Source organism: Zalophus californianus, chromosome 14, assembly GCF_009762305.2.
Source record: "Zalophus californianus isolate mZalCal1 chromosome 14, mZalCal1.pri.v2, whole genome shotgun sequence".
Taxonomy (NCBI): Eukaryota; Metazoa; Chordata; class Mammalia; order Carnivora; family Otariidae; genus Zalophus; species Zalophus californianus.
The window spans coordinates 79232896-79256076 of NC_045608.1; the positions used below are offsets into that span (position 1 = coordinate 79232896).

The 23181-nt window shown below is 40.0% G+C and overlaps 1 protein-coding gene across 4 annotated transcripts in view; it reads left to right on the top strand.

Moving 5' to 3' along the window:
* Nucleotides 1-23181, top strand: part of CDH20 (cadherin 20) — a 204615-nt gene that overhangs the window by 87338 nt on the left and 94096 nt on the right. Inside the window, exon 2 of one of the 4 annotated variants that reach the window (XM_027577078.1) lies at nt 2162-2195. The exons of the other annotated variants lie outside the window; for them this stretch is intronic. The gene's annotated coding sequence lies outside the window, so the exon portion shown is untranslated. The remainder of the gene's footprint in view (nt 1-2161; nt 2196-23181) is intronic. 4 annotated transcript variants of the gene reach the window in all.

The window sequence follows — 23181 nt, forward strand, 5'->3', positions numbered from 1 at the left end:
AAATAATATTATTTAGCTACATATATGTATTTGTTGATAAGTTCAAAGCTCAAAAGCTTCTCCCACTTGGTTAAAAAGGTAAAGTATCAAGTACTAGAAAAATGTTAACAATTTTCTCCTTGACTCCAACCAAAAGCACTGAAAAGGGCGAAAACTATTTCCCCCACTACTTTGATAATTCTGTGATTTAGTATTCTTTAGTGCCATATTTATGTAAGCACTAAAAATCACCTCTCGAACCACTGGTATGCATCCCACACTTTAGGAAAGGTTGGGCATGGAAGAAATCATGAGAGGAAATAAGATCATAGAGGTAAACTGAGGATATGGAGAGATAAAAGACTGGTTGCTAGGTCAAGGAACTCTAAATGAGAATGGTAGAATATATAAGCAAAAGGGCACTTAGACATTTGGTAGCCACAAAGTCATAAACTCACAAAATTGAAAGTTATTCTACTAATCTTTCCCACTGATTAGGATGGTTCTTTTTAGAACATCTTGGGAATAGTTAATAATAGTTATCTAAGCTCTGTTTCAACCCTTCCAATGAGAATGGAGCCAATAATTGACAACCAATTCCATTTTAAAACATTTCTAATCCTAGAAAATGCTTCCTTATACAGAATTAAAATAAGTCTAATATAACTGACCCTGTTTCTTCTCTGAAACTATATAGAAAAAGGAATTTAATCATTTTCCATGTATAAATCCTCTAAAATTTTATTTATTCACTTTTATTCATTTATAACTTCCACTTACTATTCATTCCTATTTTTTAAACCACTTGAATACATTTTTATGTAAAAATTACAATTTATGCAAATAAGGAGCCCCTTGACCCTCCCTGAATCCCAAAGAGGGAACCATTATTGTCAGCTTGTTATGAATTATTCCAGATCTTTATCTCTTTATGCACATAGGGAAATGTATCATTTTTATGGGACTTTTCCATAAATTATAATACATACATATTATACTCAGCATGCTATTTTTTCCACTTAATAAATCTTGATGATATTTTGCATATCAGAACCTATAGATCCGCCTCTTTCATTTTCACTGCTGCATGGTATTCCACAGTTGTATCGAGGATACAACCTATGATTAAACCCTTAGGATATTTCCAAACTGGGGCAATTAATAAAACTGCTAAATATCCTTGTAAATTTCTTTGTATATGTACTTTTGCACATATGCACTTGTGCACAAAATTTCTCTAAATTACCTATAAATAAACATTTATTTAATCAATCATGCCAAATCGCCATGCAACACAATCATAGCATTTCACATCCACTAACACATTAATGAGACTCCATTTCCTCACATTCTCAGCAGTACTAGACACTCTCAGTATTTATAGCTTTTCCCAGTGGGAAATAACCATTTATTTTTTTTGAAGTCATGCAATAGCCTTTATGATCTTTTCTTTCCAAGCCTTGCCCTCCAGTTCCTTCAGTCCTACTCTCATAGGTCATGATTTTCAGACGTTTCACTATGCCACCTTGCCTCCTGGAGATGCTTCAATTTATCATTGTTACTCTTAAAATGTACTTCCAAGAACTGATTACAATGGTACAACTATACTTTGACCTGACCTGTATACAAATAGGACTGTTACCAATCCTCTGCACTGGTAGATCTTAATACTTTGTGAGTCACTGTTCTCATTAAGAACTTAATAAAAGGTATGAACACTTTCTCCTAAAAAAAAAAAAAGTACACATAGGTACAAGATGCATACAGTATCAGAGGTTTCATGAACCACAGACCCAAGGTTAAATATGTATTAACGCAGCCCCAAATCACATTTACATTTTAGTGACCATAGAAGATTATTGTTGGTTCACGCTGAGTTTGCAATCAAACTACATCTCAAGTGTAATTTACATTATATATTTAACTACTGGAAAATTACATCTTTGTCAGCCTATATTTTTTTAATTTTGAACCTAGGTGCTAATAAGCATTTGCATTATTCTTTTGATGTTTCATCTTTTTACTTTCTACTTACTCTATTAGCCCATTGTGTTGTGAACTGGAAGTCTGCTGTCACCTAATTTATGAATGTCTTCATTCATCTCCACGAAAAAGATCTAAGTAGAAGCACCACAGAATGCCATACAGCTACTCTCCAAAGGCTTCTTTCTTTTTTCAACAGGTATTTTTTGAGTGACCACTGGCCAGGCTCTGAAGTAAGTAAAATGTGATTGAACACGTACTTATCTTTCCCTAAAAGATATCATGTATGAATTAATCAATATCTTGCTGAAATCCACATATACTTTATGGGTAGCATCCTCTAGTCTACCAAATTAGTAACAAACATCAAACCAGGAATTTATGTTAGTTTGCATTGCCCTGATTTGTTTTATTCATTCTTTCAAAAGATTTATTGAACGTATTCTAGGTGAGAAGTGCTGTCCTAGGGCAGGAACTACAATGGTGCAAACAACAAAATGATGCCCCCCTCACAGAGCCTGCAGTCTGGTAAGGGATCACAATGCTCATGCTGGCTCCACGTCATCACCACACCCCTTGCCCAGTGTTCAGAAACTTCTATTGGATAATCCATTCTAATACTGTCCCGACTCTAAAAAACAAAGGGTTAGGGGTATTACTTGTTCTTTCCAAACTTAAATAGCTATCTAGTAATTAAGTTTGGCATTATCTGATCAACAGTAACAGTGGTGTAGACTACCAAAATGGTGTCTAAGAAAATACTCAAGAGTTTTTTTGTTAGTAAAGGAAGCAGAGCAGAAAAAGAGAGGCCAACAGGAAAACTGCAGCAAACTCAAAACATTAAAAAGTAGTGAAGCTAAATTTTACTTAATGAAATTCATATTATTCTCTCTTATTATCTTTGCAAATTCACTATTATCACCAGGGCATAAATCCCATTTGCATATTCCAAAAGGGAAGCCCTGGATCTAAATAGGAGTCTCTGGCAACCAGTCTGAAATGTCTGCCACTGTTTAATCACGTAGTCCATCAAAAGGGCACATGGTATTGCAGAACTGACAATTCCACTGGAAAAACTGAGTTTGGTTTGTTTAGTTTCAATGAGTTTTTTTTTTTTTAAGTAGTTTTCATCTGAATAGTCACAAATTCCATTTTCAATAGTCCACATCATAAAATGAGTTCATTTTCCAAGTCACTTTTCAAAAATCTATACACTACCTTGCTTACTATGCCTAATATCTAAAATAACAAAAGAGGCATATTGATTTGGGATTAACATGGTTTTAGGCCCATGCGTTCATGACCCTAATCAGCATGGTAATATAAAAACAATTCATGAAGTACAATGTTAAATTAACACGAGTAGTTCTTTAGTTCTGCAGGACAGAAAAGTGATTTCCTACATAAGCTTAAAGACATAATTAAACATATATTTCATTTCTCTTTCAAGGATATTCTTTGACCATGTCTGGTACAGCTGCAGGGAAAGCAGTTGGCAGCTGCCAGTCAAAAGAAAAACTATCGGTTTTTTATAAGCTACTTCATGGCTTTTCAAACTCTCTTTTTGTCTCTCCACCTCATCCTCCTCTGTCTTGATATTATTTGTTGAATTAGAAATTAGTGTTTTACTGGGGAAAATAATGTTGCTACAAGTAAAAACAAAAATTAAATAGTCAAATTAATGAGGATTTCTCTAACTGCTTTTTAGTTAGCCAGGAATTTTTGTTGACCCCTGCTCTGTGGTTTTGAGAGAAGCTGTTATTAGAAGAAAACTACATAGCTGCAAATTACATTTTTAAAAAACTGAAACTATTTGTACATCTCAGAGAAATAATATTACCCAGCATGGGAGCCAAGATTCTGAAAAAAGATCATCACACTGTGAGTTTTTGATTACATGAGATTTAACAGAAATTATTCGTAGCATACATCATAAATGAGAACAAAAATACATTATTTGTTAAATCTTATATTTATATAAATATATAGTAAATATGTAAATACTTATATATTTATAAGCATATATCAAATACGTGAATATATTTCTAAAATTTATATAAATGTCCATATTTTATAGACATAACTAGTAAATGTGAAAGAGCATATAACTCATAGATAAAACTGGCCATGACTCATCTATTTAACATAAACATAACTCTATGAAACAGTAGGGAAAATGTGTTCCAACAATTACAATATTTTGCCTTTGACTATATTCAGATGTGAATTCTTTTGCACGGAGAGCAATGTGTTTTTCTATTACTTTTGCTTATTTATTGTCCTGAGGCTTTTAACGTTAACAATTAGCAAAGGAGGAAATATTTTCTGTGAATGTTAAACAGTCACAACTCCTCTTTACCTTCTTCTAGGCAAGTTAACTTTCTTGAGGCAGCAGGAGAAAAATAGAGGAAAAACACAATGGTTAATTTTGTAACTTGGAATAAATCTTATGGGTAGATAACTGGCTTACTTACTAGCTAAAGACACAACTGTATAATTATCATTTGGTTTTATTGCTTCCTGCTATTTCCTTTTATCTAACATCACAATCAGCAATAGCTACTACACACAATGGTTACCCACAGCATCCAGCTTAAGCAAAATTATGAAATTGACAATCATGTTTTTACTTTGGAAAATGTGTAAGCCGATGTTTGGTATAAGTCAGGCAGCTATTCCAACTGAATCAGCAAGCACAGAGGATATGCAATGGATTTTTACAGTCCGAGAAGTAGGTATATAGGGGCAAATCCTGAGCAGGCCAAGCATCACATGAAGAGTGGACCACGAAAGATGCGGTCAACAGGCTCGGGTCAGCATCAGAGCAACAGAGGAAGGAGGTATTTGGAGCACAGGGAGAATGGTTTTGGGAGGTCCCCTGCCTCCTCAATGTCCCTCTTGTCAGCCCTGCCAAGACAGTCTTCATCAGAGCACTTGGTGTTGTGTGACACAACCCAGATCTTCCATCTTGAGCTTCTCTGTGTCTGAGGACTCACTCCTCGGTGTGGAGAATTCACTATTCTGTGAATATTCAGACAGTACAATCCCACCAGAGATAATATATATGCATGTATCTATATAATCTCTGCTTTACCCACCAGGGCCAAGGCCGTCTTCCCTATATATACTGACTCCCCTGAATATGACGTATCACAAGTCTGAGGATCTACTAAGTCCATACTGATTCTCTCTGGAAACTTCTTTTTCTTTCTAACTTAACAGATCTGTGCTATACTATAAGATCTAGCTAGTAAGAGCCACTGTTTAATCATGATATGTCTTAGACTTCCCAGTCCCTGCCCTTCCCTACCTTTCTCCCCATAAAAATCCTTAAATTCAAGGCTCTGCAATCTGGTTCTATAAATCCGAAGTTCTGTAAAATTCTTCTAAACTTAACATAAATTGCCTATATTTCACTTCCAAAGCTAGAAAATGGGTTGTCTGTGTTTCACTTCTAGATGAAACATTAAATTCTTTCAAGCTGACAGTGCTTTATTGTTTCCTAAAGTACCAAAATTAAAGAACGTAACATATGTACAAGATAACGATTTCTTTCAAAGATTCCAATCATTTCTAAAAGTTTGTAATTTCTTCCAATTTATCTCTTATTTTCTGGCAAGTATACCCTTTTTAACCTAGTTTTCCCATAATTGTCAAAAAATGGCAGGCAAGACAAGCTCCAGAACTCTCTCTAATGCAAACTTGAGTATATATGCCAGGGTCTTTCAACTCATGTTTACAAGCAGCGTGCTAGAGACACAGAAGTCTTACCTGCCATCTTATACAACATTTACTAAATGGGAGGCCAACTGAAAGCATAAAAATCTTATTTCTTTGGGCATTGGGCAGCACTGCAGTATTAGCACTGATTATTATATGTGTCCAGATTAATTTGCTCTAGGAAGAGAAGAAGCCCTTCCCAATCAATACAGTATACGTCACACTATGGGATCTCGTAAAATATTATGGATGAGATTACTGAGATCTCATCCATCTGACTTTATATATACTGTTTATTTAATTCAAATAGCATTGGCTTAAAATTAGTCAATCTAGTCTTTGAATTTCTTTTTTTTTTTTTTTGACATTTGCTTGAGGTAGCCTCCTTAAGTTAAGAACACTGGAATAATACTGGAATCCAATTATATTATATATAATACTGATATAAGAACCTACTTGCTGCTTATGTAATTTTAAATCACATATTTCTTCTTCCTTCAGTATTTTTGCTTTCTAACAGTAAAAGAAATGGTATAAGAATATGGCCCTTGGGGGTGTCTGGGTGGCACAGTAGATTAAGCATCTGACTCTTGGTTTCAGCTCAGGTCACAATATCAGGGTTGTGAGATCGAGCCCAATGTCAGGCTCAACACTCAGCATGGAGTCTGCCTTGGATTCTCTCTCCCCCCTTCCCTCTGCCCCCCACCCCCCTTGCTCATGCTCGCTTGCTCGCTCTCACTCTCTCTCAAATAAATAAATAAATATTTAAAAAAAAAAAAAAGAATCTGGTCCTTGGTCACAAACCACTTTGGGGAATTCCTCAATATTCTCACCCCAATTTCTGTTCAAGCAATGAAAAGCTAATCAATGATAGGATTAACAATTAGATTCCAGAGCTTCTAAAATATCTCCCATTACTCCACAGTCCCTTTCTCTTTCTTTCTCTCCCTCCCTCCTAAAAACATCTTACTGAAAACACAAAACAAATGTAAGGACTGTATTTCTGAGGAGAAAGCCAAGGTCCTAGGGATGCTTACATCAGACTGTAGGATCTGTATTTACAATTTCCCCAACTTCATTATTCAGATTTGTTCTCAAACAGAGGAAGATGGACAGGAAGTGGCGGGAACTTCCAGTGATGACCCAGTCACTGCCCCACAGGACAGAAAGTAGAATGCTATGCTCTCAGGAAAGGGGAAAGGTCAGAAGGAGACAGAATGAGGGAGAAGGAGCGTGAGGGGCGGCTGAGAGGCAGAGACAGGAGCGGCATCTCCCTCACTGCTCCTCATGCCGTGGTAAGCGGGTGACCCCAGCAGACACCTGCCAGGAGCACATTCACCCTGCCAGTCCCTGCATCTCTCTGTGCCCCAACTTAGAAAGGGGATAAAGAGAATGTATTTCCCAGGGTGGTTGTGAGGATCAAATGAGTTAACATACATAAAGCTCTTAGAAAAGGGCCCAGCACACAATAAATCCTCACTAAATCATTTTTTAAGAAATACAGTATGGCATACAAGCAGTCCAAGGACATAAAATTTAGAAAGCGTTCGAAAATGGTTTTTTAAAGCCTTGAGGGAGGAGAGGCATTATATGAGGAGAATGGTGTTCTTTATCTTCTCAAAATAAAGAATTTTTTAGGAGGCCTAGCAGACGGGCAAGGGAGCATATTTTTTTTTATTTGCTTGTTTATGTTTTACAAAACATAAGTAAGACTAACTCCAGTCTTGTACTAAATCAGTTCCTTCATATGGGCAGGGTCTGATGAGAATTAAAACATCTTGTCCATTGTCGCCCACTGTTCTTTCCATGACAGGTCAATATTGCTTGTCCCGCAAGGACTGACTTAATGGCCTGCATCAGCAGCATATTGTGTGATTCGTTTTTCTTTGCAGGAAAATCAGTCATCATTTTCATAAACATTTGCAGTCACCACTCATCTCTGCTGCAGTCATTCTGTGACACGTCCTCATTGTTTGTTAAGCAGCAGAGTTGCTGCTCTGTCGGGACATCAGCCAGCCCAGGTAATCCCTGTGATGACTCCAGCAGAGAAACAAAAGCCCCAGAACACAGGAAAGCAGTGATTCCATCGTGGTCAGGGAGGCAGGGACCCGACTCAGACCACAATGACAGAGATGTGTTTTACAGTAAACAAGAGGGCACAGAGCAAATGAGGGGTCAAAGCAGAGTGGGAGATGAGCATGCAAGAATTCAGAGAGTATGACCATTGCTGGTAGGGAGAGATTTGGGATTAAGAGAAAAATGAGAACACACAGTCTATTGGTATGTCTGGGGATCCAGGTCTCTCTTTGAGTAGCCTTGTAACCACAAGCCCCTCTCACCACTTCTCTGGGTCTCCTTTTCATCTATAAATATAACAGTGGCTGGTAATTGTGCAACATTCACTACATGGCAGGCCCTGTTCTATCTGCTTCACAACCGCCTCAGGACATAGGTACAAAAAGTTCTGTCATCATCATAGCCCATTTTTACAGAAGAGGAAACTGAGGAACAGAGATTAAGTAATTTGCCCAAAGTCACCCAACCAGACAGCAGGAGAACCAGATTCCCACCTGGGTAGCCTACCTCTGGGGCCCATGTTTATACCACCTTGCCTCTCTGAAAAGGTAGAGAACCAAACTATAAATGTATAATTTGAGAGGGGAGAAAAGACAGACCGTTCTGTTTCTTTCATTTCCAACCCTTCATAAACCAATACTATCGAAATACTGTTACAAATAGGAAGTACTAGATAAATGATCACAGGAGTAGATGTTTCTGCAATGTCAAATACCATAAAAGTTTCTAAGTGCTTTCCATCTCTATACTTATTGCAAACCGATGAACAGTCCATGACACAGGATCGGTCCATCGACCATGCAGTCCTGGACTGATGGTCTCTAAACTCCAGCTCTGTGGTTGTAAAAGGCAAATTTTGCAAAGCTGTCCAGGTATCCCCCTTCTCTACAAAAACTAGATTTCACTAGAGGTTAAAATTCAACCTGAATAAAGCACCTAACACAGTGCCTGCTTTAGGTTAGATATCTTCCATTGATTTACAAGCAATTGCTGAGCATGTGCTTTGTTTCTGGTGTTCTATCACATGTGGAGGATGTAAGGATAAAGATGCAGCCTTCTCTGTGAACTCAGACTCTAGAAGGGAGGACAAAAAATACATCCCAGATGATACAAGACTACCCCAAGTGCTGAAGACATTTAAAGCTGTGAGAGCTTTCCTTCTCAAGTCATCCTTTTCACCAGCCGAGTATAGGATGGGGAGGTGTCAGGGTGGTATAAAAATGGAATTTCCAATCAAGTAAGAGCATCAGTTGGGCTCTAGCCTTCTCCATGCTACAGCAACTCTGGCTCTCCCTCCTAAACATTACTACCAATGAGGTCTGCGAGGCCCCAGATATCTATGTGTACCCTATAACTAATCGTCTTGACACCATGGCACATCATGGGCCTTTTTTTTTTCCTACCTTGATCTGGTTCACTGTGATGACGTCTTGTGTGTTGCATATAAGTAAGTGACAGTTCAGCAACCGATGGCCTCTAGAGTCTCCTGCACTTAATACAGAGGTCCTGCTATAGGGTCTAGAGTTCCACTTCCCATCACCAAAGAGGAATACCATCAAGGCTAATGCTTTCCATCTCAATATCTCAAGTCTCCTAACTTCTACTATTCTTCCATTGTGCTTGCCTCATTTCCCTTGTCCAGAACTCAGGCCTTAGTTCAAAGGGTTCCTACTTTCCTTGCCTTTGTCCCTCTTGATTAGAGACTGAACTGATCCTCTGACCTTCAACCAGCTGATACTTTTAAGGTGGTTTTTTTTTTAAGATTTTATTTATTTATTTGACAGAGAGAGAGCGAGCGAGCGAGAGCAGGAACACAAGCAGCGGGAGTGAGAGAGGGAGAAGCAGGCTTCCCGCCAAGCAGGGAGCCCAATGCGGGACTCGATCCCAAGACCTGGAATCATGACCTGAGCTGAAGGCAGATGCTTAACGAATGAGCCACCCAGGCGGCCCACTTTTAAGGTTTTTGACATATTCTACCTAAGTGCCTTCCACAAAGGATGTACCAACACTCCCACCAATAGCACCAACAGTGCCAATTTTCCGGCACTCTCACCTAAACTGAGTATAAGGAAATGTATGGTGGGTGGTGGAAGTCTCTCACTGTTGTTGCACTGACAGGTTTCAGATAAGCAAAGTGAGAAGCTAGAATGAACCATGCAGTACTGGGTGAGAATCAGTCCTAAGTATGAGCTCATGTTTAGCTTACTAGAGACATGGATATAGACAGAAAAATAATATCAATATATAGGTACATGTGTGGTAGTACAGATACATATTTCATAACACTGTGCCCTAAGAGGGCGTAGAAATAACAACACCCAGGAGCAACAAGTACACCTAGGGCCCAGATCTTGGTTTCTAATACCATTCTCCAGGAAAAGGAACCAGGGCTTCTTCAGAAAATGGCTGATTCTGGGACTGGGGCATTAAATATACAAGAAAAGCATGGAGCTTCTTAACAGCACCAAAAAGTAAGTGTGTGCTCAAAAAAACAAATGATGGGAGCCTGCCAGAGAGTCATAGGGGCCAACCTGAAAGAAAGCTGGGACAACCTGACTGACAAAATAAATACTGGATTATAACCCAAAGTATACCATGAATATCCATAAGTCCATACTAATATAAATCAATGATTAAATAAATAAATAAGGGAGAAGAGACAGCTCTCTGTGCAGAAGAATTCCAAATAATTATGTAGATACCCCGCCCTCAACAAGGTGGAACGGAACTCCTCACTCCTTCAGTGTGGGCTGCATAGTGACTTCCTTCCAAAGAGTAGAATATGGAAAGGGGAAGAAAAGAGTTATTTACAATGGAGAAACCTGACAATACTACCAGCTGACCAAGGCTGACATCAACAGTGATGAGCCATGTTGATCGTACATATCCTGGATATGATGCAATGAGAATGGTACTTGACCTCTGTGGTCTTCTTCCCAAAACTCCATAACTCTTGTCTAACCATAAGGAAAACATCAGACAAACCCAAATTGAAGAACATTCTACAAAATACCTGACCAGGACTCAAAATTGTCAGGGTCATCAAAAACAACGAAGTGTGAGAAACTAAGGAGACATGCTAACTAAACGTAATGGGAAACGAATGGGAAAAGGACATTAGGTATAAACTAAGGAAACCCAAATAAAGTATGGACTTCAGTTAAAAATAATGTATTAATATTGGTTCATTAGCTGTGACAAATGTTCCACAGTCATGTAAAAGGAAACTGAATATAGGGCATATGAGAACTTTCTGTAATAGTCTTGCAACTTTTCTATAAATATAAACCTATTTTAAGATAAAAAACTTTATTAAATTTTAAAAGGTGTAGAAAGTACATGGAGTTCAATAAATAGTAGCTCTATTATTTTTTTAAATGATTTTTGCCATTTTGAAAAGCGAAAGGAAACATTTTTGTTGTTGTCGTCATTTCAATTTCCTTGATTATTAATGAGGCTGGCCTTGCAAAAATGTATGTCTTTGCTTTTCATATTCATGTCCTTTATCTGGGTTTTGTAGCTTCTTGATTCTTCTGATTTATCTGGCCTCTCTAGGGTGATCAAACTTCCCAGCTTGTCAGGGACAGGTCTAAATTATGTCTGCTGTCCCAGCTAATGATTAATAGGAACCCTTTTAATTTCGAAAGATAAATTGTATGGTCACCCTCCTAGGCCCCACTGCTGCCCTCACGTTGTTTGTATTCTCCCACTGAACTGCTACCACTCCAGCTGCTAATCTTTACTCTGCCCCCTTCCGCGGCTGGTGCCCAAAATATACCTTGACAATTAAACGGGGCAAGTTTTTTGGTAGCTAATAGTCTCTGCTTCAACTACACTTTATAGAAGGTAAGATCTCAATATTAATTACAACTCATTTCGTACTGCAATACCTAACTTTCCACACTGGCAAGAACAGTGTTCTAAATGCGTGCAGGTCCCTTTCCCACACTCTTATGTTCCGAAGGACAGTTTCCTCTGCTCCTGTCCTCTGTGCTGGCCTGCGTTCAATGCCATGCCCAAAATGAGGCATGATGGTACAGAGCTGTGCACACCCATCCCCTTCCGGCCACCTTAGGAAGACATCCTGCCCTTTCATTCTTCCTTCCCCCTTCTGCCTTCCTCTCCCTTCCATTTTTCTTCCTTTCTTTTTTTACCTTACTTTCTTGTTACTTTCCCTTCTTTCCTTTCTCCATCTCCTTGTGTTTTGACAAAAGTTGTTTATGGGTCAATTTCTTCCCCCTTTTACTTGTTATGCAAATAAGCTCACTGAAGAAAATTAGAAAATACAAATAAGCTATAAGAAAACAAAACTCCACATCCATAGATAACAATTACTAACATTTTTATGTATCTCTGTCTGTATCTGTTAGGGGCAGTATACCAATGTTCAAAGCACTGTTGAAGTCAAGATCTTCCCGACTCTCACACATACTGGCCATGTGACCTTGAATAACTTACTTAAACCTAAGCCTCAGTTTCACATCTGTAAAATGAGGATAAATGGTGTATTACTTATTATTAAAATACATCATATTATTATTTATGTCAGAGAAAACAAGACAATATACGTAAATCACTTGAAACAGTGCCAAAAATAGAACAGGTACTGAATAAATGGTAGGTTTTACTAATAATACATGTTTTGTCAAACATGAGATCATACCAACATTCCAAATTTGGTACCCTGGTGTTTTGCTCAACAAAATATGGAAATTTTTGACTAAATATAGTCTACATTCTCATTTTGTGTATTTTTTTTTGTGCTGCATTTTTATTTTGAAATATATGAGGGAGATGCCTAGGTGGCTCAGTCAGTTGAGTGCCCAACTCTTGGTTTTGGCTCAGGTCATGATCTCAGGGTCAAGAGATCGAGTCCTGCATTGGGCTCTGTGCTCAGCTCAGTGGACAGGCTGCTTGAGATTCTCCTTCTCCCTCTCCCTCCAGCCCTCCCCCCGCTCATGCTCGCGTGTGTGCTCTCTCTAAAACAAATAAATAAATGAAATGAGGAAAACTGTATGTCAAAAAATAATGATTGGACAGGATATAGTACCACTACTTTAGAAACTCCTGGAGGATTATCATTTCCCCATGAATTATCACCTTTCTCTTACTTCCGTCTCACAGGAAAACAGTGCCACTTCACAGGGTAGAAAGTCAGGGCCGGTGGTGTCCTTGGTAGCCTCTTGCTCTTGTGAGCAACAGCCCCTCCAAACCAGATGCACCTTCAGGGCCAGGACTGAGCTAGAGGCCAAATGAGCTCCAAAGAACAACTGGAGCTAGTATCAATCACCAAAGTAAGAATTTAAGGTGGTCTTTGTAATTTGATTTGAACAACTGTCTCTTCTGCTTTTGCTGTTCTGTCTGGGAGAGTGTGGTTTTTTTGTTGCCCTTGCTGTTTTTGTTTGTGTTGTCCAAGAGCAGGGGTTAGGCCTATTTCTCATAATTGAGAAACAAGAAACCAGAAACTCGTAACTGAGAAATAAGAAACCAGAAAACAGGAGAGAAATGTAATTTCTGGTTACTCTTAGAAAATGGAACCTTGGAAACAAATTCAGGAGTGGAATCAATACAACACAAAGAGAAGGTGTTGAGTTCCTCCGTATTTGACTAGATTTTCCTCAGAGAAAAGTCTGGGCAGGCTAATTATTTGGGGACACAGATATGTATGTGTATTCTTTCAGGGTTCCAACATAATAGTAACAGCCCTCTGCACTATGACATATAATACATTTCATAAGTAGTCTGTATGTTTCTGAATATATTTTTCATATTGCTCTATATATTTAAAAAAGTGTATGAATCAATTAAAGGAGCCTTGATGATATAAATCCTCCTGTCAGTTAACTGGTCCATTTCATCTGTTAGAAGAAGTCCCCAACAGCGACAGCTAGCAGAGTCCCTGGTGTTCTAGGCAATGATAAAGACCTGTTGAACTGGGATTTGAAGGTAAATTGCTATAAAATATGGTATGAAACTCTATATTCAGTTACAAGTCATGCGGAGAAAGGGTCTTCAAAGGCTCCCTCAGCATGAAGCACATCTATGAAGGGCTTACTAAGCACCAGACACTGTTCAAAGTGGTTCACATGCTGTCCTCACTTCATTCCCCAGACACCCGTGAGGGAGCTATTATGATGACCTGAGTCTCACACACAGGGAAACTGAGGCCTGGAGAAGTTCCATCACTGAGCAAGGGCCCACAGAGCCAGCAGGTGGCAGCCTGGCCCGAAAGCCCCACCCTCGGCCACTTGTCTCCACTGCAGGACTTGGCCTGGCGCTGTCTGTGGACAATCACTGGGCAGCCCAAGCACCAGGATCAGACCCTGCCTTCTCAGTCTTCAGTGTCACGCCATTTCTTCCTGCAGTTCACTAGTTACCGAGCTAAGACTGATGAAAAGGATTAATATAACACAAATAAAAATCATGACATCTGAGGCCATTTTGACCCATAAAGTAAACAGTTAGTGAACTCATCCCAGTGTCTGGGTAATTCCACAGTCCTCTCACTCATACTTTCTCTTAGGCGTCCACAATAACGACCGAGAAAGAAAACACAACTGAGGTCCTATGTTTACCCCTTTACTGAGACAGGGGCTGAGGACAAGGACTAAAAGTCCAAATAGTAATATAAAAACAACAAAGCACTCTCTAACCATATTAGACAACTTTATATACATTCTCATTATATCTTCACAATTCTTAGGAGTGTTACTATCTTTTTTCTATAGATCAGGAAATTGAAAGACCCACAGAGGACAGATAATTATTCAAATCCCCCAGCTGGGTTCAGAGCCCAGCCTCATCATTTACTATCTCTGGGACCTCAAGCAAAGCTGTCATTCTGCCCAAGATACTGTACTGCCTCTCGTGTGCTACTATACCACACCTGGGCCAATCACAAACAAAACTGTGATGTGGGCATGATGCCTTCAGTGCCTCCCATTAGTCCAAACCCTGCTCTTTTTCCTCCTTTCACCATCCCCATTTCTCCCAGGTTCCCAGGGGTCTCCTTCTGCCCAGGTTCTCCTTGGCAGGCGGGAAAATGCTACTGCCCTCCCCAAGATAATTCACCACGTAAAGCGAGTCAAATATGGTTGAGGTATGATGCTGGATGCAGGTAGACAAATAAGATATAGGAAACCAGCCCTTGCAAAGAATCCACAGCAGAGCCAGGGAAAGCAGCAGGCATGCTCTTATCCTACCATGGGGGGGTAGGTGGAAAAAGGTCAGTTTTTTAAGACCTATGTAACAGCTTTATTGAGATATAGTCTCATACCACATAATTCACCCATTTAAAGTACACAGTTCAGTGGTTTTAGCATCTTAACAGAGCTGTGCAACCATCACCACAGTGAATTTTAGGACATTTTAAACACCTCCCAAAGAAATCCCGTACACATTAGCCAACACTCCCCATTCCACGCACCTCCTACACCAGCCCTAAGCAACTGCTAACCTTCTGTATCTATAAGACTTGCATATTCTGGACACTTTATATAAATGGAATCATATAATATGCAGTCTTTTGTGTCTGTCTCTTAGCATAATGTTTTCAAGGTTCACCCATGTTGTAGCCTGTATTAGTACTTCACACCATCTTACTGCTGAGTAACATTCCATTGTATGCATATATCACGTTTTTTCCCCACCATCAGCTGACCAACAGTTGAGCTGTTTCCACCTTTTGGCTATTATGAATAGTACTGTTATGAACATGAACATTCATGTACAGGTTTTTGCGTGGACATAGGTTTTAAATTCTCTTGAGACTATGCCTAGGAGTGGAATTGTTGGGGTAGAGGACAAGGCTACATTTAACCTTTCGAGGAAATGCCATATTCATTTCCAAAGTAGCTGCAGCATTTTTCACCCCCCAGCAATGTACAAGGGGTTCTAATTTCTCCATGTCCTCACCAACACTTGTTACCGTCTGTCTTTTTTATTCTAGACATCCTGGTAGGTCTGAAGCGCTAGCTAACTCATTGTTTTGATTTGCATTTACAAATGAGTGATGAAGTTTGGTTTTAGACACCTTGAATGTGAGATGCCTATGAAACATCTAGAAAACTTCTGGAAATGCAGCTTTAAGTTCAGGAGAAAGTCTGAATTGAGGACAGATGCTGTATTTACTCTTGGAAGTCATCAGTGTAATAATGTAAAAGAAAGCATTTTTATTTGTGGGACTCAGGCACTATGGTATTAAGTGGAAACTATATGGGACATGGGATTCTCCCAAGAATTACAAATTGTACCACAATGGGTAACTACTAACTCCACTCACACCCAAGACTAGCCTCAGCTAAACAAATTATAATCAGGCTTTTCCTGTGTTGTGTTATGTTTAGAGACTTCCTGATGGTGGGGAAGGCTGCACAGCTAGGGGTTAAAAGCTCAGCCTGTTGGGTTTAAATCCTGACTTAAACACTACATAGCTTCCTGACTTAGGGACATTTGACTTAATCTCTCTAAGACTGTTTCCTCTGCTGGAAATGAGGAATACACATCTGTACCTACATCCTAAGGTTACTGTGAGGAATGAAATAAATAAAGTAACAGGACCTGGCACATAGTAGGCACTTCAAAAACAATGGTTGAATGCATGAATGAGGGAAGGAATCAGTGAATAAAATGGAATGAATGACTGAGTTAATTAATGAAAAGTATTCAGCACAGTGTCCTGCACTTAGTAAGTATTCAACAGTTACTATTAATCTCCATACGTGCAAGCAATAAAGATTAATGTGCAGCAAGGGCAACCATTCCTTTGCTACCCTCATGCTCTGACCAGAACAAGACATGAATGGTAGATGTCTTTATATGTCCTGCCCAGCCGGCAGGTGGCTCCCTGTGGGCCTGTCAGACAGCAAGAATTCATATCCACAGTCACTCAGCTCTTTCAGCCAAGTAAACGTGATTTGTGAGCCGCCATGCCCATCCTCCTCTTCCGTCGGGCCATTTAGGGCCCTTACCATTTCACTCTTGATGAGAATGCATAAAATATTAGTGGCCCTGTGTGCTTACTGTATAATATACAGAACTTACAATAGACATTATTAAATATTGTTAAATGAAGAACTGAATAGGCACACGAAAATGACTGCATGGTGAAAGGATTCGTTAACCCCGCTGATGCCACAGACAGTAAACCTGTGACATTTCCCTGATTTCTCCTTGCACAGAAATCATGGTTAACTGGTTCAAAGGGGCCAGGCAGAAAGGAAGTTCAGGGTCAGGAGCACCGGCCCTGGGGTCAGGAGCCTGGGTTCGCTACTGGCTCTGGCATTCACATTACCTAGAGCAAGTCACTTTACTGCTCTAGCCCTCAGTCTCATCTCTAAAATGAGAGGCTGGACAGTACCACTTCTAGGTTCCTTTTAGCTCTCGCATTCTTTAACAGAAGATACTCAAAGGAGAATTTACTTCTACTACTCTCTTCCCCCTTCAGGGGATTCTCTGTTCATTTTATCCACACTGTGTTTTGGGGCAGGGTTGATGAAATGTTAAAGACAAAGAATCTCAAGGCAGAACTGCCTAAATTGCTATCACTTGGCACACCTGCCCCAACCAAACACAGAAGACCGGGGCAGGAGAGTGAGGTGTGGTGGGTGACCAAGAATGAGTATTCTGAAGCTAGAGAGTCCCATCAGTGGTATCTCAACAGGATCATTTCAGCTCAGCTGGCAGGTCTCTAGCTCCTCCATATTCAAACGTGCTTAGGCCTGCTTCCGTCCCCCTTGGGCGCTGGTCTCTGCACTATGGCTCCATCCTTGAGTGGCCTTCCACCTGGATCTCCTGCTTTCTTTCCCCTGGACTCTGCTGACACTGGCTGCTCCCGAGGGATGCAAGAGATTTATTCCCTGGCATCGTATGTGCTCAGATGTGAAGATGGAGACAGCAAAGAGAGAGAGGCTGATTCAGAGAAGACAGGGAGGTGGAGAATAATTCTGGAGAGGGCCCTGGCCCTCCCCCAAGCACGTGTGCTCCTGCTTGAGGGACTTCAACACACCTGACACAGGAAGACAGACAGGCAGGCAGAGGTCACCTTTAACAGACAAATCCATAGAATCAAAAATATTCAGCGTATTTCACATTTTTTTAGTATGTTATTTCAAATCAATTTTTCTGATAAATGCTTGTAGATACTGAGAGAGTGGTATATATTCATTTTTAACAAAGAAAAAGTATTTTGTGACTGTCATACTTCCTAAATAATAAAGTGGCAGTGTTCAAGGGAAGACCTATCAAAGAAAGGAGCTATGTTAACAATCAACCACAAAAAAACAATGTCTAGATTCTAAAACTCTCAGAGAAGGGTGTGACATATATAATACAGGTGACATACCATATATAATAGGGCGTTTAAAACACTTTTCTGTGTAGCCTATTATGTGCAAGCAGAGTCCTGCATTTCTATAATAAAATGAATTTATTCTCTTGTTTAGCTGTTTCAACTCATTTTACAGCTCAAACTAAAAACCATTTTTATAATGTTCTTTTCCTATTTCTACAACACTGTAAACCTAAGGGAACCCTACTAAAAGGGAAGTAGATAAAGTTATAAAACCAAGAGAAGGAGAAATATCACATAACCCCCAAATGTAGTGAACAAAAAGAGGAACTGACAGGTGAGTTGAACAAAAAAATGAAAACATTTTTGGCATATGCCTATTCCAAATAATGTATGTTTCAAGAAAAAAATAGTAATTCCATATTCATCCCAGCATATCAAGTGCCACGAGTCTTTAATAGGCTGTTTTGGCTTTTTTCGGCAACAAATTCTTTATTGCATTAATGAGTTTCATCAAGTATTTCAGAAAAGAGTTTCCCCCATTTTGCCTTCTGAATAGCTCTCCCTGTGGTCAAATATTATTCCTATTTCTTCATTTTTTTCCTATAATAGGATTACACATTAGTCCTTTGCCTTAGAACTTTGCTGGGCCTCCAGCAGTATAGGTCAACTCCACACCACCACACTGACTTTTGGCTTGGCCGTGCAACTTCCTTTAGAGAACAGAATATTGGTGGACATGATGTGAACAAAGACTTTAAATCTGCTCACATATTTTAGCTTGACTCTTGCGTTTCTGCCATCTGCTGTGAGAAAGCCATGTCCAGGGTAGCCCTTGACCCTAGAATGAGGGACACTTGGAATAGTCCTGAATCCTACCCTCAGCCTGAAGGAGCCAACCTCCTATCTGTGAGGGAAATAAAAACAAAAAAGAAATATTGTAAACTACTAAGAGCTGGGAATCGTTTGTTATACAGCTTTACTGTAGCCAAAGCTGACTAACATATATATCCTCTGTATCACTTTTCCATTGCTACAACTGTGCTCTATAACAAAGCAATACAAAACAGAGAAAACAACAACCATTTGTTATTATTCATAAGACTAACAACAGCTGGATGGATCCAGCCTCAGCGGGGTTCAATGACACTTACTCATGCATCTGTAGTCAGCTTCAAGCCAGCTAGGAACATTTTCTAATCTTGGCTAGACTCTTCAGCTTATCTGGGAGCTTGGCTGCCCGCATGGGCTTCCTCAGCTCCACCCCACAAGGCCTCTCACCCTCCAACGGACCAGGCTTGTTCTCACGGTAGAGTTGAGTTCAGAGAGAGAGAGAGAGAAAGCATACAAGGCCTAGCCTTTGAGCTTCTGCTTGAGGCCATTCTCACTTCTGCGGCTTTCTACTGACCAAAGCAGATCATAAGATCACCCGGATTCCAAGTAGAGGAAGAAAACTACACCTCTTAATGGGCGGAGCTACAGTCAGATTACAGAAGATAGGGATACAGGGAAGGGTGGAACTTCAGAAAGAACCAAATTAAGGGCATGGGCTCATCCAGGTACTCTATCCTTTTTATTAGGTGAACTAAATAAGTACTAAATATAAACTGCACACACGTGTTCAATAAATTACACTTAAGTTGGTGAGACAAAGAAACATTGGATGGTCTTCATGCCCATAAAATATGGCCATGCTGACAGGAATGGGACCTAGTACCTTCAGTAAAGCCATGGTCTTTTAAGTATTTAATAGTACCCAGCTTTGATTCTGCCTTTATTTTGTGTCTCTTCAACATTCCTATATTCTATTTATACTGTAGAATATTTTACATTTAGTAAAAATGCCTTCTTTTTCACTTATACACTTATGTTCTTCTTATATTCTCCCATCATGCCTTGCTTAAAATTCTAAATTCAACTGGCTTTAGACTGAAGAAATGAGGACACCAGCATCCCATCTCTCTCAGCTCAAGAGTCATAAGCTCTTACGCTATTTTATGCTCAGTAAATAAATAAAAACAAAGCAAAATGCAAACAAAACTCAGAAAGCACCAAGCAAAGGGCTGGTCGTGTGGTCATGGGAATCTGCCAGGCACGGTTTCTGTTTTAGAATATCACAGTGGTTTCCAGAACTTTACCCAAGTCTGTCTAACTGAAGGCTTACTCAAAACCAAGTCTTATGCATCACAACTACTCTCCTATAATTCCCAATTTCAATTAGTGTACTTCATACGACACAATATATTCAAGGCTTTAAACCAATGAAAACCTGGCATCAAGAAATCTGACTAAAACTGGAGACTAGTGTGTGCTTTCCAAGAAGTCAGATCAAAAACCATTTTGTAAAATTTGTAAGGATTAGAGGGAGCAGTGAAATGAGAATCTTTGTAACAAGAAGATCACTGAACCATTAGAAAACCAAAAGGCAGTTTCTAAAGCAGGATTAGGTTAATGGTAATTCATCTCTGAGCAGTTAGCAGTGGTATACAGTATACAGGGCTGGGCCTCTGAGACACCCTCCTACCCCTCGCTGGTTTGTTCTCAGGTCTATAGATTTAATGGCTCCCAGGTTCCTGGAAAAACAGTGCCTGACAGAATGGCACTGTGGCTTTGCTGTGCATGAAAGAACTTAGGCACATTCACCTTTCCTCCACTCTCCTCTCCCAATCTCATCACTCAGCAGGTTCAACACAACAAGTTTTTAGTGATTTTATGATGGAGAGGATATAAGAGAAGACTCCATGAATGCATGGAAGAATAAAGGAAAGAAAAGGAGGGGCATTCTTAATCACACCCCAACCAGTCCTTCTCCCTCCTAGGACTGAGCTACAGTCATGCTTGGTCAGTAACCCCCATGATTCTAAGGGGATATCAAATCAAATGCCTCTAGGGGCCAGCAGGCAACATAAATAAAGTGGGCCCAGCGGGTCCCTTGGGTTCCCTAATGGTATATGCCCAATATAAAAGGGATAGTCACTTCGCAGTTCCCTCTGAGTGTTGCCGTGTAGGAATATGGCACCTCAAGACATAAGATGTTGAAGGAACACAAAACAAAGGCATGATTAAGAGGCATTTGAAATGTAGAAATTTATGCAAGATCTTTCCACTTAAAATGTTGACAAAAGTGCGCAGGCCAAAGAAAACATATCTGCAGGCTGGATACAGTAAGATGATGGTTCCCTAATTTGCAATTTACGCTTTAGAGCAAGCTGCTCAAAGTGTGACCCACAGACCCCTCCACAAACTATTTGTTCCCAATCTGTGACAAGACAGGGAGCCAACACTAGAATGTAAATCAAGTAAATCACTAAGAAAACCATATAGATCAGTTGACATCTTTTCCACAGAGAGATTTTCTTTATAGAGGACAGACAGCACTGATTTCTATTCCGGCACAAGGCCCTTATCTCATTGCAGGTGGCATTTTTGGTAGCATTACTCTCTGGACAAACTTTCAGGGACCTTTATCATAGCGCTGTCTCAAAGACTTGAATGGACCCATATCTTGGCTCCCTAAAGCCCAGTACCCTGTAAGGGATGGAAAGGAGAAAGGGGAGACCAAAACTCCAGCAGGGTCTGGGAAGTTGCATATGGATGGTGCAAGACTAATCCAAGCAAGTAGGACCCGCCTGTTCTCCAGTGGAGCTGAGTGTACAGTGTGGGCAGGCAGGATGGCGGGCAGCCTCCCAGGCCACTTATGCTTCTCTCTCTCTCTCTCCCCCCCTTTTTTTTAGATTTTCTTTCTTTATTTATTTGAGAGAGAGAGAGAGCACAAGCAGGAGCAGGGGCAGGGGCTGGGAGAGAGGGAGAAGCAGAGAATCTCAAGCTGACTCTGCCCTAAGCATGGAGCCCGACGTGGGGCTCGATTCCACGACCCTGAGATCATGACCTGAGCCGAAACCAAGAGTCAGACACTTAACTGTCTGAGCCTCCCAGGCTCCCCTTTCCCTCTCTTAACATACCCAACACCTGCACTCTCTTAGGCACATAAGAGTTTTGCACTTGTAGCTAGTCAAGGTATATTGTATGTCATGGATGCTCCTTCCAGTGGGACTTGTCTATTTGTTTATTGTCTATCTCCTCATCACTGCCACCCCTTCCCCAGGCCCCACCACAGATTATAAGCTCCAGGAAGATAGGGGGTCTAGACCAGTGACTAGTACATAGTAGATCCTCAGCAAATATCAAATGAATGACTGATGTTATAGCAAAGGCACAGAAGACAGGTGAACACATCATGCTAATTAGATAGGTAAAACAATTTTTTAAAAAATGTTTCCAGAGGCTGACATATACCTTTCTCAGGTATATGAGAGCATCTCTTTTGGCCTGGACATAAGTATATACCTTGTTATTATGTCCAGGCCAAAAGAGATGCTCAGTAGCCATTAACTATGGAATGGGACATGTTCAAAGGGCAAGATCCTTGAAAAGACTGACATTGGTAGATATGGGAAGAATTCAGGATGCGGGTTCCCAGACATTGAGCTAGTAAATTACTGATTGATAATCTTTTGAGAAAAGAATAATTTCCTATCTAAGGAAATTTGAAAGAGATTCAGCCCAAAGATGGAGGACCAGTGGAGGACCTCAAGTCTATGCAAGCCAAAGGGTGCAGCTAATGTGAATGATGGAAAGATTTTCATCTCCCCCTTCTTTAGTGCAATTCCTAAAACTAATCCTGCTTTTCAATCATATTACTTTCCTTTTAGTCTCTCTACCTTCCTTGTTCTCTCACAACTTCAAATCCATTATGGTGGAGTTTTGTGGCCTTTTCTAATATTTAGAAACTCATTATTTTTCTAATCTCCTAAGCCTATTTCCTCCTATTCTCAGTACTAGTGGAAGAAAGGGGTTGCTCTAAATGTTTTCTTGAAGTCTTTTTCTTACTCTCATCATTCAAAAGTTTCTTCTATTGAAACTTCTATTATTAATATCATCCTTCCTGAAACTTCATCACCATCTCTACTAGAACCTTCCTCTAACTGCATCCAAGGTTTCAGTGCTTATCTCAGAATTTTCTAGTCTGCCCTACTCCTGCCAGTAGCCATAATAAGTTCAGGGGTATCACAGTAATGATCACATATATAATTAGTATGTTTCTACTTGTTGAGTACCTACCATGTGCCAATCAC